Source organism: Urocitellus parryii, chromosome 6, assembly GCF_045843805.1.
Source record: "Urocitellus parryii isolate mUroPar1 chromosome 6, mUroPar1.hap1, whole genome shotgun sequence".
Classification (NCBI taxonomy): domain Eukaryota; kingdom Metazoa; phylum Chordata; class Mammalia; order Rodentia; family Sciuridae; genus Urocitellus; species Urocitellus parryii.
In genome coordinates, this window is record NC_135536.1 from 82,902,756 (window position 1) to 82,915,090 (window position 12,335).

Sequence of the window (12,335 nt, forward strand, 5' to 3'; positions counted from 1 at the left end):
AGGAAATGTCTAGTACCATGGGGTCCTTATGAGTAACAAATCTAGTCATCTGTAAAACACATATACAGATGGTACATAATAAAATATTGATAAACATCATCATCATTACCAGCTTCTTCACCACCATCACCATTGCCAGCAGAAGCAGAAGCAGCAACAACAGCATCTTAAGTCTTTGGGCCCTCAGACTGTACCTGCTCTGTGTCTTCCTTTCTCAAGGTACTGTTTCCTAGCACTGGTCAGCTAAACCAATGTGTGTCAAAAACAGAGGATTTGGGGGTCTAGGGATGTGGCTCAAGCGGTAGCGCACTTGCCTGGCATGCGTGCGGCCTGGGTTCGATCCTCAGCACCACATACAAAGATGTTGTGTCCGCAGAAAACTAAAAAATAAATATTAAAAAATTCTCTCAAAAAATAAAAATAAATAAATAAAAACAGAGGATTTGGATAATGTCAGGACTGAGAAGTAACATTCTGGTCAGATCTTTTAGCACATTTCAAACCACAGAAAACAGGTCAAAGATATTACCTTTTTATTATTCTCTTGTTCTATTTGATGAAAGGATGTGATACACGGCAGGGCTACCTAAACATTTTTGGCTAAATAAGTGATTCCTGGAACTTTTCTGATTAGCAAACTAAGCCATATGCTTCTTCCTTATAAGGTGGTTTCTAGCCTGCTTGAAACAGGAAAGCTGCTCTGGAATCCAACCTAATGTGGATACAGGAGCATCCATAAGCAACTAATTATAGGATAGTGATGCCATTCAGATGATGGATGATGATCACGGTATTCCATTATGAGTCTGGCAGCACACTAGTCAATTCCAGTATCTCAACATATTTGAACATTATAGCAGCCCTTCAAAGAAGGTCTGTGTTATAGTTTGGATCTGAAGTGTCCCCCAAGGGCTCATGTATTAAAACCTTAGTTGTCAGTCTGTACCACTACTGGGAGGTAGCAAAACCTTTAGGATGTAAGGCCTAGGTCATTGGGGTTGTGTCCTTGAAAGGAATATTGGAACCTCCTTCCTCTCTTTACTTCTCAGCCATCGAAAGAAGAAAGAAAAGATTATGTCAAAACCAGTTCCTGTCTCCCTCTTGAGGTAAGCAGGTGTTCTCTGCCATGCAATCCCTTCCATGATGTACTGTGCCAACATGAGTTCAAAAAACCGAGATACACCTTTCCTTCTTTTAAGTTGGCTATTTTGCCCCAGTGATGGAAAGCTAACTAATACAGTACCACTATCCTGATTATACAGTGGAGGAAACTAAAGCAAGATGGTTAAATTTCAGTCAGGTAGCTAATGGGAGAGCTACTTTAGCATCTTGTCATTTAGGCCTGTCTGATGCTAGAACCGGAAACCCACATGGAGCCTAGGAGAGGTGTCAGTGGACAGCACAGCTGAAAAGTGAGTGATTTCATAAGGAAAGGAAGTGAAGGAATTATCCTAGAGGATAAGAGGTAGGCCTTAAAGAATCAGAATTTTGATGGGTCAGTCAGAAAGCTCTTTCAGCAAAAGAAGCCATATGAATAACCATATGGAAACATGCTGTATTTGGGAAACAGGTGAACTGGCATGCTGCCCCCATGTGATATCAGTACAAAGCACATGAGATGTGGCTACTCTCATCTGGCTCCATCCCTATAAGCTGATTCATGTGTCCCAGCACTAGTACAACCATACTTCATTCACAGGCTCCAGTGTGTAGGATGCTGACTTGCCCCACTTGGCACCACGTTTCCAGTCTGTTCTCGCTCTCTTCAATGCTTGATGCTCTGCCACCTGATATTTAATACGGACCTGCTATGATACAGCCCTGGCCTCCTTCCTTGATCATCACTGATTTCTCGAACTCGTCAGCTTCCTGTAGCTCAAAACAATCACCTGTCCAAACTTGCTCAAGACCAAGGTCATTCTTGATGTGCTAAATTTTGCAGTCCTAGAAATGGGCATGGGCTTTACTTTCTAACTAGGGATTTTTAAGTAGGAACACATGGTTGGATGGGCTCCATGGAATCATAAACCATTAGAATTCTAGGCAAAATATTGTGATTAAACTGTTTTCAGAGCTAGGGATTGAACCCAGAGCCTTGTAAATGCTAGGCAAGCTCTCTACCACTAAGCACATTACTGGATTTTTAAAGGAAAATGAAGCCTTCATTAGACACTCACAGGGAAATATGGCTTTCCTAAAACATCAAAAATTACAGAAATGCTATGCTGTATACTATTATATATAGTCACTAGCTACATGTAGTGATTTAAATCATCTAAAATTAAACGCAATTTAAAATTCAGTCTCTCAGTCCCACTAGCCACATTTAAATTGTGTGTGTGGACTCTGGGCGGCACAGATTGCAGAACGTGTCCATCTTTGCAGAAATCTCTCGTGGATACCAGTACTGGCATGTGTAATGGGGAGCCACTGAGCATGTGCAAGTGGGGAACGACATGGCCAGATATGGGACATGAAGGCTAATTCTAGTTGCAATGTGGAGAACAGATTTTGGGAAGGAAATGCCTTGAGGCAGGCAGACCAGCTGGGAGGAGTTGATCTGTGCAGTTATTGATGGAATGGAGAGGAAGTCACATAGAGGAAATGCTCTGAGTTTCAGAGCACTCAGCGGACCAGGGCAGAGCGGCAGAAAAAGAAGTCAAAAGCAATCTGAACAGCTCACATTTGAACAGTAGAAAATGTCAAAACCAGGGGCTGGAGTTGTGGCTCAGTGGTAGAGCACTTGTCTGGCATGCGTGAGGCCCTGGGTTTGATTCTCAGCACAGCATGTAAATAAATAAAATAAAAGATCCATTTACAACTAAAAAATATTTAAAAAAAAAAGAAAATGTCAAAACCAGTTCCTGTCTCCCTCTTCTCCTTCTACTGTTCCCCAGAACACCCTAGGCCAGTTCTGGTCAGGGGCCCTTCACAGCTGCAGGCTCTGCCTGGAACACTCTTCTCTAGTTATCCAAATTTCACACTCTTTCCCTTCCTCCAAGTGCATGTTTGCTAGGGCCTTCCCTCAGCAGCTCAGGTGAATGGGAGAGTGGGACAGTGAACATTGTAAAAGCAGAAGCTATAGAGACAACAATGTGCCATTCTGCAAGTGCCGAGTTTACAAGGGGACGAGTCATGGAAGAGCAGGAATGTGTGGCATCAAAGAAGGGCAAACTGTCTGCCATTGGGCCTAGCTAAACTGCTCTGTCAACCCAGTTACCCTCTATCTTTTCTGGGAAATGTCCTGATGAACTTATGAGCACCAAGTCCTAAGATAACAGTACGTATAACATGCTAACCAGCCCAAATGATTTTCATTTTAATGTGAGAAAGAGTCCCATGCCATCACACTGAATCTTAATGATAGATCTTTATGTACCAATGACACATCAGTTGAGAAAACACTTCCCTACTCTTCCATCCCCTGTTCCTCATAGGTGGCTGTCTAATCTTATGAAGTTATGATCTAAAGCAATTGTTGAAAGGCACTCAGCCTAGGGTGAACAGAAAAATTCTTTGTAACTAACTTTTCATTACTCTGAAAATTTAAGTAGATCAGACGTCTTATTCCCTCACCCTCTGAGGATCTTGGTAATCACAATGTTACTGTATAATGTGAAAATTTCCAAATAGAACTAAACTCAGGTCTATAAATACACATGATTAAGGCTTCAAATATAGCACTGCTTTCTTTTCATGGGGGCTATTTCTGTGTGGTGATTGCCTGGCTGATATGCAATTTCAGAATACAAATGGCTTTTCTCCATAACTAATGAGAAACTTGGCAGGGCGCTGCACATTCAGGCCCGCTCTGTGGAGGCTGTTAAACAGTGGTGAGTGTTCTTCTTCTGAATTATATAAGCAGAGCTGATAAGAGGAAGCAGTATAACTCTACATCCTGCTAGATGACATAGCATTTGTTTGGTTTTTCTTCTGGTGCTAGAAGATTACTGAGTCTTCTTGTAATGAACAATAAAATGATCATGAGCACATAGCTCTATCCTAAACCCAGCTACAGTACAAATTAGGAATGAGTGCCAATGGAGAATTATCTGATCCTGTATTCATAAGTAAATTTTAAAAATTTACATAAGAATGATGTAAATAAATTAATAAGCATGGTGACTGAACCAAAGAGGAAATGCCTGAAGTAGAACTCATAGGTGTGATGAGTGAAACACTGACCAGTATTTGTCACCTCCATCCAGTGGCGAGGAGTAAGGTCAGGATTAGAGAGGATTAGGATCCTATGGTATGCTCAATGTATAAAGCAACTCTGCTAATATCATCACAGATAACACGGAATCCAACTCTTGAGTCAGGCCTCAGGCCAAGTTTTATAAATATAACAAGCAGTTTAGAAAAGATAGAGTTTTGTGTTAAAGTTCAAATCACAGTTATTTCATTTATTGATGGTGACTTCAGACAAATAAGGGAGATTTTGAAGTAAAACCCACATCTTGGAATAATTGAAAAGAGCAAATGAAGATAAAGCATGTGAAAAAACACAGCATTTCACATATGGTCAATACCAAATGAGTGGGAGATATACTTCATATTTATCTGGAAGTCTTGTCTTCTGAGCCTGTTGCTCTGGCTCCCTGCTCCATCAAAACCTGGGGCTGTGCTTTGTCAGTGCAAGTGCTCTGAGTACTCTGAGCCCTACCAGCAGAAGGGTAACCTGAAGCTGCAGACCAAGGGCTAACCCTGAGGGTCTTATTTTCAAGACTGGTTGTAGATCAGAGAAACAGTCTCTGCAGGTACGGTCTAGAGCTTCCGGAGTGAAAAGAAGAACCAAGAGTTACCCAAAAAAGGTAGGGCTTGATCACGCTGATCCTTAAGGGCAATTCTGCAGAGACTTATGGGTCCCTAGTAGAAATGAGACATTATAAAAGGAGGCACAATCAAGCATCAAGCCACTGTTTCTCTATGTGGTTCAGCTTAGCCAGATGGAATTGCCTGACCCACGTGCTCACCAAGATGAATTCAAACATACAGAATATAACTAAAGAAAAAAATCTTCTGGAAATCACCAGAAAGATGCCAAGATAATTGAAACTTGAGAGAAGGGAAGCTTCTTGGGGTGATTAGTCAGGAACTCCACATTTTGCCCAATACTTCACCTGAAAGGGCTACTGGAAAGAGTTGGTGTAGGAAAAACACCCAAGAAATGAAAAATTTGGTAATTTGACAGGGCTTGGAAAATTTGAAGTTTGAAGCTGCCAAGGCAATTAAGTCTTGTAGCATCAAGATGCCAGAGAGAAAAGGAATGCAAAGCTATGAGTCCAACACCAGCAATAGTTTCTCTATTATTTACTATTTAAGTTGTATAAGAGAAGAAGAGGCTTACAAAACAGAGTCAAAAAAGTATACTGAATTTTGGGCAGTTTCTTAATATTATGGAGACAACTGAGTTCAGTACTTGCCAAGGAGGACAGTTCCAAAAAATATTCCAGGCCTTACACTGGGACCTCTATAAGACTACATTTTAGGAATGAGGGGCCAGAGTTAGAGGGACCCTCTCTAAGACAGCAAAGCAGCCTAGGGGAATGTTGGGGGTAGCATGGGCCTAGTTGGAATGAGACAGCCTGCCTTTGGCTGCTTGCTAGAAGAGAAAGCTGATCCTCTCCAGAAGGAGAAAACATCATCCAGAACCTGTGCAATGTTTCAAGTACAATGTCAGGCATTCGTCAAAGAAGCACCAGACATAGCAAGAATCAGAAATGTAAAAACCAGAAAACAGAAACACTGATCCAGCATTAGACACATGAAAATACTTGATTAATAGGGTCAAGGAAATAAACGAGAAGATGGTAAGTTTCATCAAAGAGTTGGGATTTGCTAAAAAAGAATAGAATTAAAAATTATGGAGATGAATAGCATTATAATCAGAATTAGAACTTGATAGATGGATTTAACAGCAAATAAGGCAGAACTGAGGGAGTATAATTGTGCTGAAAGTTAGGTGAATAGAAAATATCCAGACTGTACCAAGGCACAGCTGAGGCAAATTGATAAAAATCAAAGGCAGAGATAAAAGTTTTGAAAAGTAGCCAAAGAAAAGAAATACTATCTTCAAAGGAAAACCAAAAGACTGATAGCCAACTTTCCCAAAGAGAGACACAGGTATAAAACAATAAAATACTATTTTTAAAAAAGTGCTTAAAGAAATTGACAATCTAGGATGCTACACACAGTGAATCAAAGGTGAAAGAAAGACATCTCCAGACAAATAGAAACAGAATTTGTCAGCAGTACACTTGCACTAAAGGAAATAGTTAAAGGAGTCATAAAGAAATAAAATTACACCAGGGAGAAGTACAAAAAATGTAAGGAGTCGTCAAGAGCAACAGAAGAGGTAAATAGATGGGTAAATCTAAATGATCATTAAGCTACAAACAATAATAATAGCAATGTTTTAATTAGTAGAAAAATTTCTTCAAAAATTTACATAGAAGTAAGATGTATAAAAACAACAAGGCGATATTTAGTATTTAGTCGTTGTTATAAGGCCCTGGCATCATCTGGGAAGCCAAGCCCAATAATATGTAGCTTATAATAGAAAATTCCTAAATACAAGAATATGGAAGATTGAGAGTTGAAAAAAAGGAAAAGAAAACTGCTGTACTATATTGATATAAGACAAAGTAGACTTTATGGCAAGATGAGGTTTTAATTTTTATAGACTGCAGTAAGAATGCCTGTAGCAATCTTCAGGATGACTGGATAAAGAATATATTACTGATGAAATAATATAGTAGGGAAAGTGGAATAATAAAAAAATACTTTATACCTCCAAAGTAAGGCATAAAAATTGAGAAAAGAGAACATAAGATACAGTGACAAAATGGTTAAAATATACCAGCCAGAGGGGTGGGGATGTGGCTCAATACCCCGCTCGCCTGGCATGCGCGGGCGCTGGGTTCGATCCTCAGCACCACATACAAATAAAATAAAGATGTTGAGTCCACCAAAAACTGAAAAATAAATATTAAAAAAATTATCTCTTCTCTCTCGCTTTAAAAAAAAATACCAGCCAGATAATCAGCAATTATATACAATGAAAGTGATCTACTCTAATGAAAAAGCATTGCTGGTCTAATTACAATGCCTTGCTTACAAAAGAAAAACCTTTAGTATATGGATACAGAATGTTGAGAAGAAAGATGAGCAAAGCTATGCCATGAAAAATCTAATCAAAGAAAACTGGGGTAGTTATATTAATACACAAGAAGGCAGACTTTGAGGCAAGAAGTGTTGCTAGAGTTAAGAATGGATGTTTCCTAAAGATAAAAAGTCCATCTACCAGTAAGGTATCATAATTCTGAATGTGAACATATGTAGTTACATAGTTTAAAATAAAATAAGCAAAAATACCTGACACAATTACAAAGAGACATGTTGAGCTCACAACCACAGAGTACCCCTCCAGGCTCTGTGGGGTGTGCCAAGGACACATGGCTGCTTTTCACTCAGGCCTTTTCTCTAGAGGGTTGAGTTTGCAGCAAAATACCTTGAGGATGAGGTAATATCTCCCTTGGGGATAAATAGCAGGCTTGTTTGTTGCTTGCTATGAAAGTGGGGGATTCCCAAATGTTTCTCACAATCCACTGAGCGCAAAGGCATCCATCTGGACCCTTCACATTACCTCTGTGGGACTTGGGGAGCAAGAGGATGTGACGCAAACAAACATACCGATGCTCATGCTGCTAACTGTGCTTTGCTTATAACCCACGAGTCTTATGCTTTCTGCCAGAAATGCACAACTTATTAGCATAAGTAGGGTAGAACCAAATGCCAAGCCCAATAATATGTAGCTTATAATAGAAAATTCCTAAATACAAGAATATGGAAGATTGAGAGTTGAAAAAAAGGAAAAGAAAACTGCTGTACTATATTGATATAAGACAAAGTAGACTTTATGGCAAGAAGCAAACCTCAAGTAAAAAATAGGGACAATATTAAAGTTAATCCACTAGGAAGGTAGAATAATTCTGTTTTTCTATGCTTTTAATAAAGACTCAAAATATACAGAACAAAATTTGATAGAATTAAAAGAATAAACCTACAATCATAGTGGGATTTTAAAAAAAACTAATCAGTAACTGACAGAACAAGCAGATTTAAAAAATAAAGAAAAATGATATAAGGGATTTAAACGAAATGATTAACACAAAAACACACCAAAATACCACAAAATAAACAATCTTTTCACACTTACTTAGAAAAACAAACCATAAAGGTTGTGGTAAATTTCAAGGGATTAGCATCAGATAGAATATGTTCTTTAACCTTAGTGGAATGAAGCTAGAATAACAAAATGTCTAAATGCTTAGAAATTGAGTAATGCACTTTTTAAAAGTTGAGGTGTTTGAAATAAATTCATGTAACACATAGTAAACCACTTAAGAGTAAGCAATAACATAAATGCAACCACTTTGCAGTGAATAATTCAGTGGCTTTATTGCATTTTCATTATTGTATAACTACTACCTTTATAAAGTTCCAAAAGATTTTCAATGAAAATGAGAAAATGTGGGCTAAAATGAAACCACAATGGAAATTAGGAAATATTTTGAACTGAATGCTGATGAAGATGTGATATAGAATGTGTAAATAATAGCTAAAGTTATGCTATAATCTATGTTATTTTCAAATACAAATTTGAAAATATAAATATTTGAAATATAAAATTTGAAAATTTCAGGTGAAATGGACAAATTCTTAGAAAAATGTAGTTGACTAAAACCAACACAAGAAACAGAATAATTTTAAACTATTATGTAAATTGAATATAGTTCAAATCTTCCTACAATCTTCTCTCATATGATTTGATAAGCACTTAAAAATAAAATAATACCAAATTTACATATGCTTTTTTCCAGTGAAAAGAAAAGAGAATACATCTTAATTTGAGGTCAGCATAATCTTGATAACCTGACAATAAATAATAATTATTATTTAGTAGTAACAATTATTTAATAATCAATACTTTAGTATTATTAATATAATATAGTATATTATGTATTAATCATTATAATTATAAATTACTCAAATGTAATTATTGTTATAGACCAATCTCAAGACATAAATGTAAGAATCCTAAACAAAATATTATCAAAAAATATAGAAATTATTTTTAGAAGATTAGAAATATAAACTTGCTTTAATATATGAAAAACTAATGCTGCTCATAAAGTAGTAATCTATCGTCCCACTATAATCAACTAGAAAACTACACAAAATATGTGAATCAACTATTTTCAGACACAGAACCACAGGAAAACAGGTCTCATCACTGAACAAAAAGGAATAAGCAAGGTGAGTCCTGTAACTGTCCTGGCTTTTTGCTTGGATGCGATTTCCAGTCAGCAGCATAGTAAAGGAGAACCCAAGTAGAAGGCTAGCTGTTTCACCAAATTTGAGGGATTAGAAGGTTGAGAGGCTGAACTGGCTAGAATTTACGAGGCAGAGTTAACTGAAAAGGGAGTATTTTACACAAAAAGAGCTCTGGAAATCTGAAGAGGCATGCTCTCAAATCTTGGTTAGTGCATGGGATAAAACTCCAGAAGTCAAGCAAGGAATGTCAGTGATAAGCTATACAATTCTCAGAGCTCACACAAGATGAGGAAATATTTACATGTAAACCACCCCTACTAGAGACACTTCATTGAAAACCTGGGGCATCCAATAGGGATCACAGATGGGTCACAACTTAAGCATAAAAAGCTTAATAAAACCCACAGATCTGATCCACAAGTAACAACCTGCCCAAACAAACTTCAACATTCTTTAAAGGAAGAAAACAAAATCCAAACATTCAACAACACAGCATTTGTAGTGTCCAGTATTCCAATAAAAATTAATAGACATGGGGAGAATGGCAATTTATGGCTTTAAATAAAAGAAAAAAAATTAATAGAAAAATGAATTAATGTAAGTCATTACTAACAGCAAAAGAGAGAAAAAGCATTAGATTATGATGGGTACTGACTTAAAAACAGTAAACTAGGTATAGAAACTTAAAATCTGATAAAATATATTATTTTTATAGAAATTAATAAAAATAGGCTTAAAAATATTCAATAAAAACCTATAACAAATGCTGCACTCAATGATAAAACATTGAAATCTTTGCCTCCAAGACTGGGAAGAAACAAATGTACTTATTCTGATCACTTCCATTCAACACTAGAGAGTTTTCAACAGATCAATAAGGTAGAAAAAGTAAATGAAAGGCATACAGACAGAAAAAGCATGAAGATCAAAGAGGATAATAAAACTTTTATAATAGTAATTAATTTACAAACTATATGAAATAATAAATTCAACAAAGTATACCAACTAAACATACAAAAATGTCATATTTCTATATGCTGATTAACAACCAATTACAAATGTAATAAAATGAATCATTTATAATAGCAAAAAAATTAACCATTTAGGAATAAATTTAACAAATGATAGTCAAAAATTAAAGGAGGCCTAATAGAAAGAGGCACCTTATTCCTAAATAGTAAAGACGCCAATTACTATAGATTCAGTGTAGTCCAATAAATATCCCAGCAGGATGTGTAATTGACAAGATGCTCCTAAGAGTCCACAAGGACTAACAAATCCAATAATCTTGAAGAATATAGCTAATGAACATATTTGTGACAAAGATGACACTCTGGTACAATGAGAGAGAGGAAGGCCTTTTGAGAAAATGTGCTTAATTAACCTACTGACTCCTTCCTTCCTACTTGATGTTGAAAAGATCAGTGTATCTGAAAAGGGAAACATGAAAAGCACTTTCTGTATGATTCCATTTATATAGATTAAAAAAAATAGTCAAAACCAATACTGACAGAGATAAAATAAATGCTTTCTTTTGGCAAGAAATTAAACTCAGGGGCACTCTACCACTGGGCCACATCCCAAGCCCTATTTTGTATTTTATTTAGAGACAGGGTCTCACTGAGTTGCTTAGTGCCTAGCTTTTGGTGAGGCTGGTCCTCCCCTCTCAGCCTCCCGGGCTGCTGGGATTACAGGCATGTGCCACTGCATCCAGCTACCCACGACTATTATTAACAGTTGTCGTGAGTATACTACTATTAATAGTAGTATGGCAAGTTAAGAACAATTAAATTATTGAAGTGTCAATGACAATTGACATTCATGACTTTTCCCCTAAGATAGGGTTGTGTTTCAGTAGAGGACATATTCTCTGCTAGCCCACATAAGCCTATTCTTTTAATGAGTTCAACTAGATCAAGATGTGCAATGGCAGCCTTTAAAACCTTATTTCTGTAATTCTCTAAGAGCATATTACTTTAAACTGTTTTACAAATAAACTTATATCCTTGGGAACTTTAACTCACATGGATATTCTTTTCAACTCTCAAATGCACAAGTGCTTAGGTTTGTGATAGGAGGAGTTAATTGGAAAGCCAAACCAGTTGGTGTATTAATGGTAATTTGAAGTGCTGATTTTAGTCAAACCTATCTGTCCCTTTACTAGACACCACACTCTTTTTAAGAGTATTGCTATTTAACCTGTTCTTCCATTGTTTAAAATACAAAAGGCTTTAGGATAATTAGTGTTTTGGAGGAACAGATTACCACACTAGAGTTCTTTCCCATTGAGTTATCATACATTTTTTCAAACTAAAACAAATATTAATTTGGCTTTCTCCTAAAAGTACAAACCTTGCAAACACTGGAGCATTCTTTCTACAGACCTCTTATTTCCCATCCTTATTTTGGCAAACTAGCCTCTTCTCTGGTATGCTAAGTCTCACAGGAATTCTTAGTAGGCTCATTTTACTTATGTAGAAAACCTAAGTGTTGCTGCTTCTATTTCAGTGTGTCTCAAGGAAGTTTAAAGAACAGCATGGTATGAAATTTGCCTGGTTCTAGTCCCAGTTCAATCAACTGTGGTGGCCTAGACAATTCACTCTTAGTGTTATCTATAAACCAATAGGTTGCTTCTAGCCTAGTTGCCTGGCACACAGAAGGTACTCAATAGTCTGCAAACACACAAGAATTAGAGTTTCGAAGACATCTTGCAACATTTTGTTATACAGAATTCAAAACACTACAGTGAAGTGTTGTCCAAAAGCAAAATGAAATGTAAACTAAATAAGTCTACTCCTCTTCCACTGCTATTCTTGTGGCAGTCAAGATTAAAAGAAACTAGCATACTGGAAGGAGCTACTCAAAGCCAAGGGTAATGAGAATACAGTAACAGAGCACTTTTAGTCCAGTTTATGAAACCAGAAGAAAAAGCCAACCAAATAAACATGGCCAAAGTGAACTAATGAACTAAAGCAGATACTGTTTTTTACTCACAA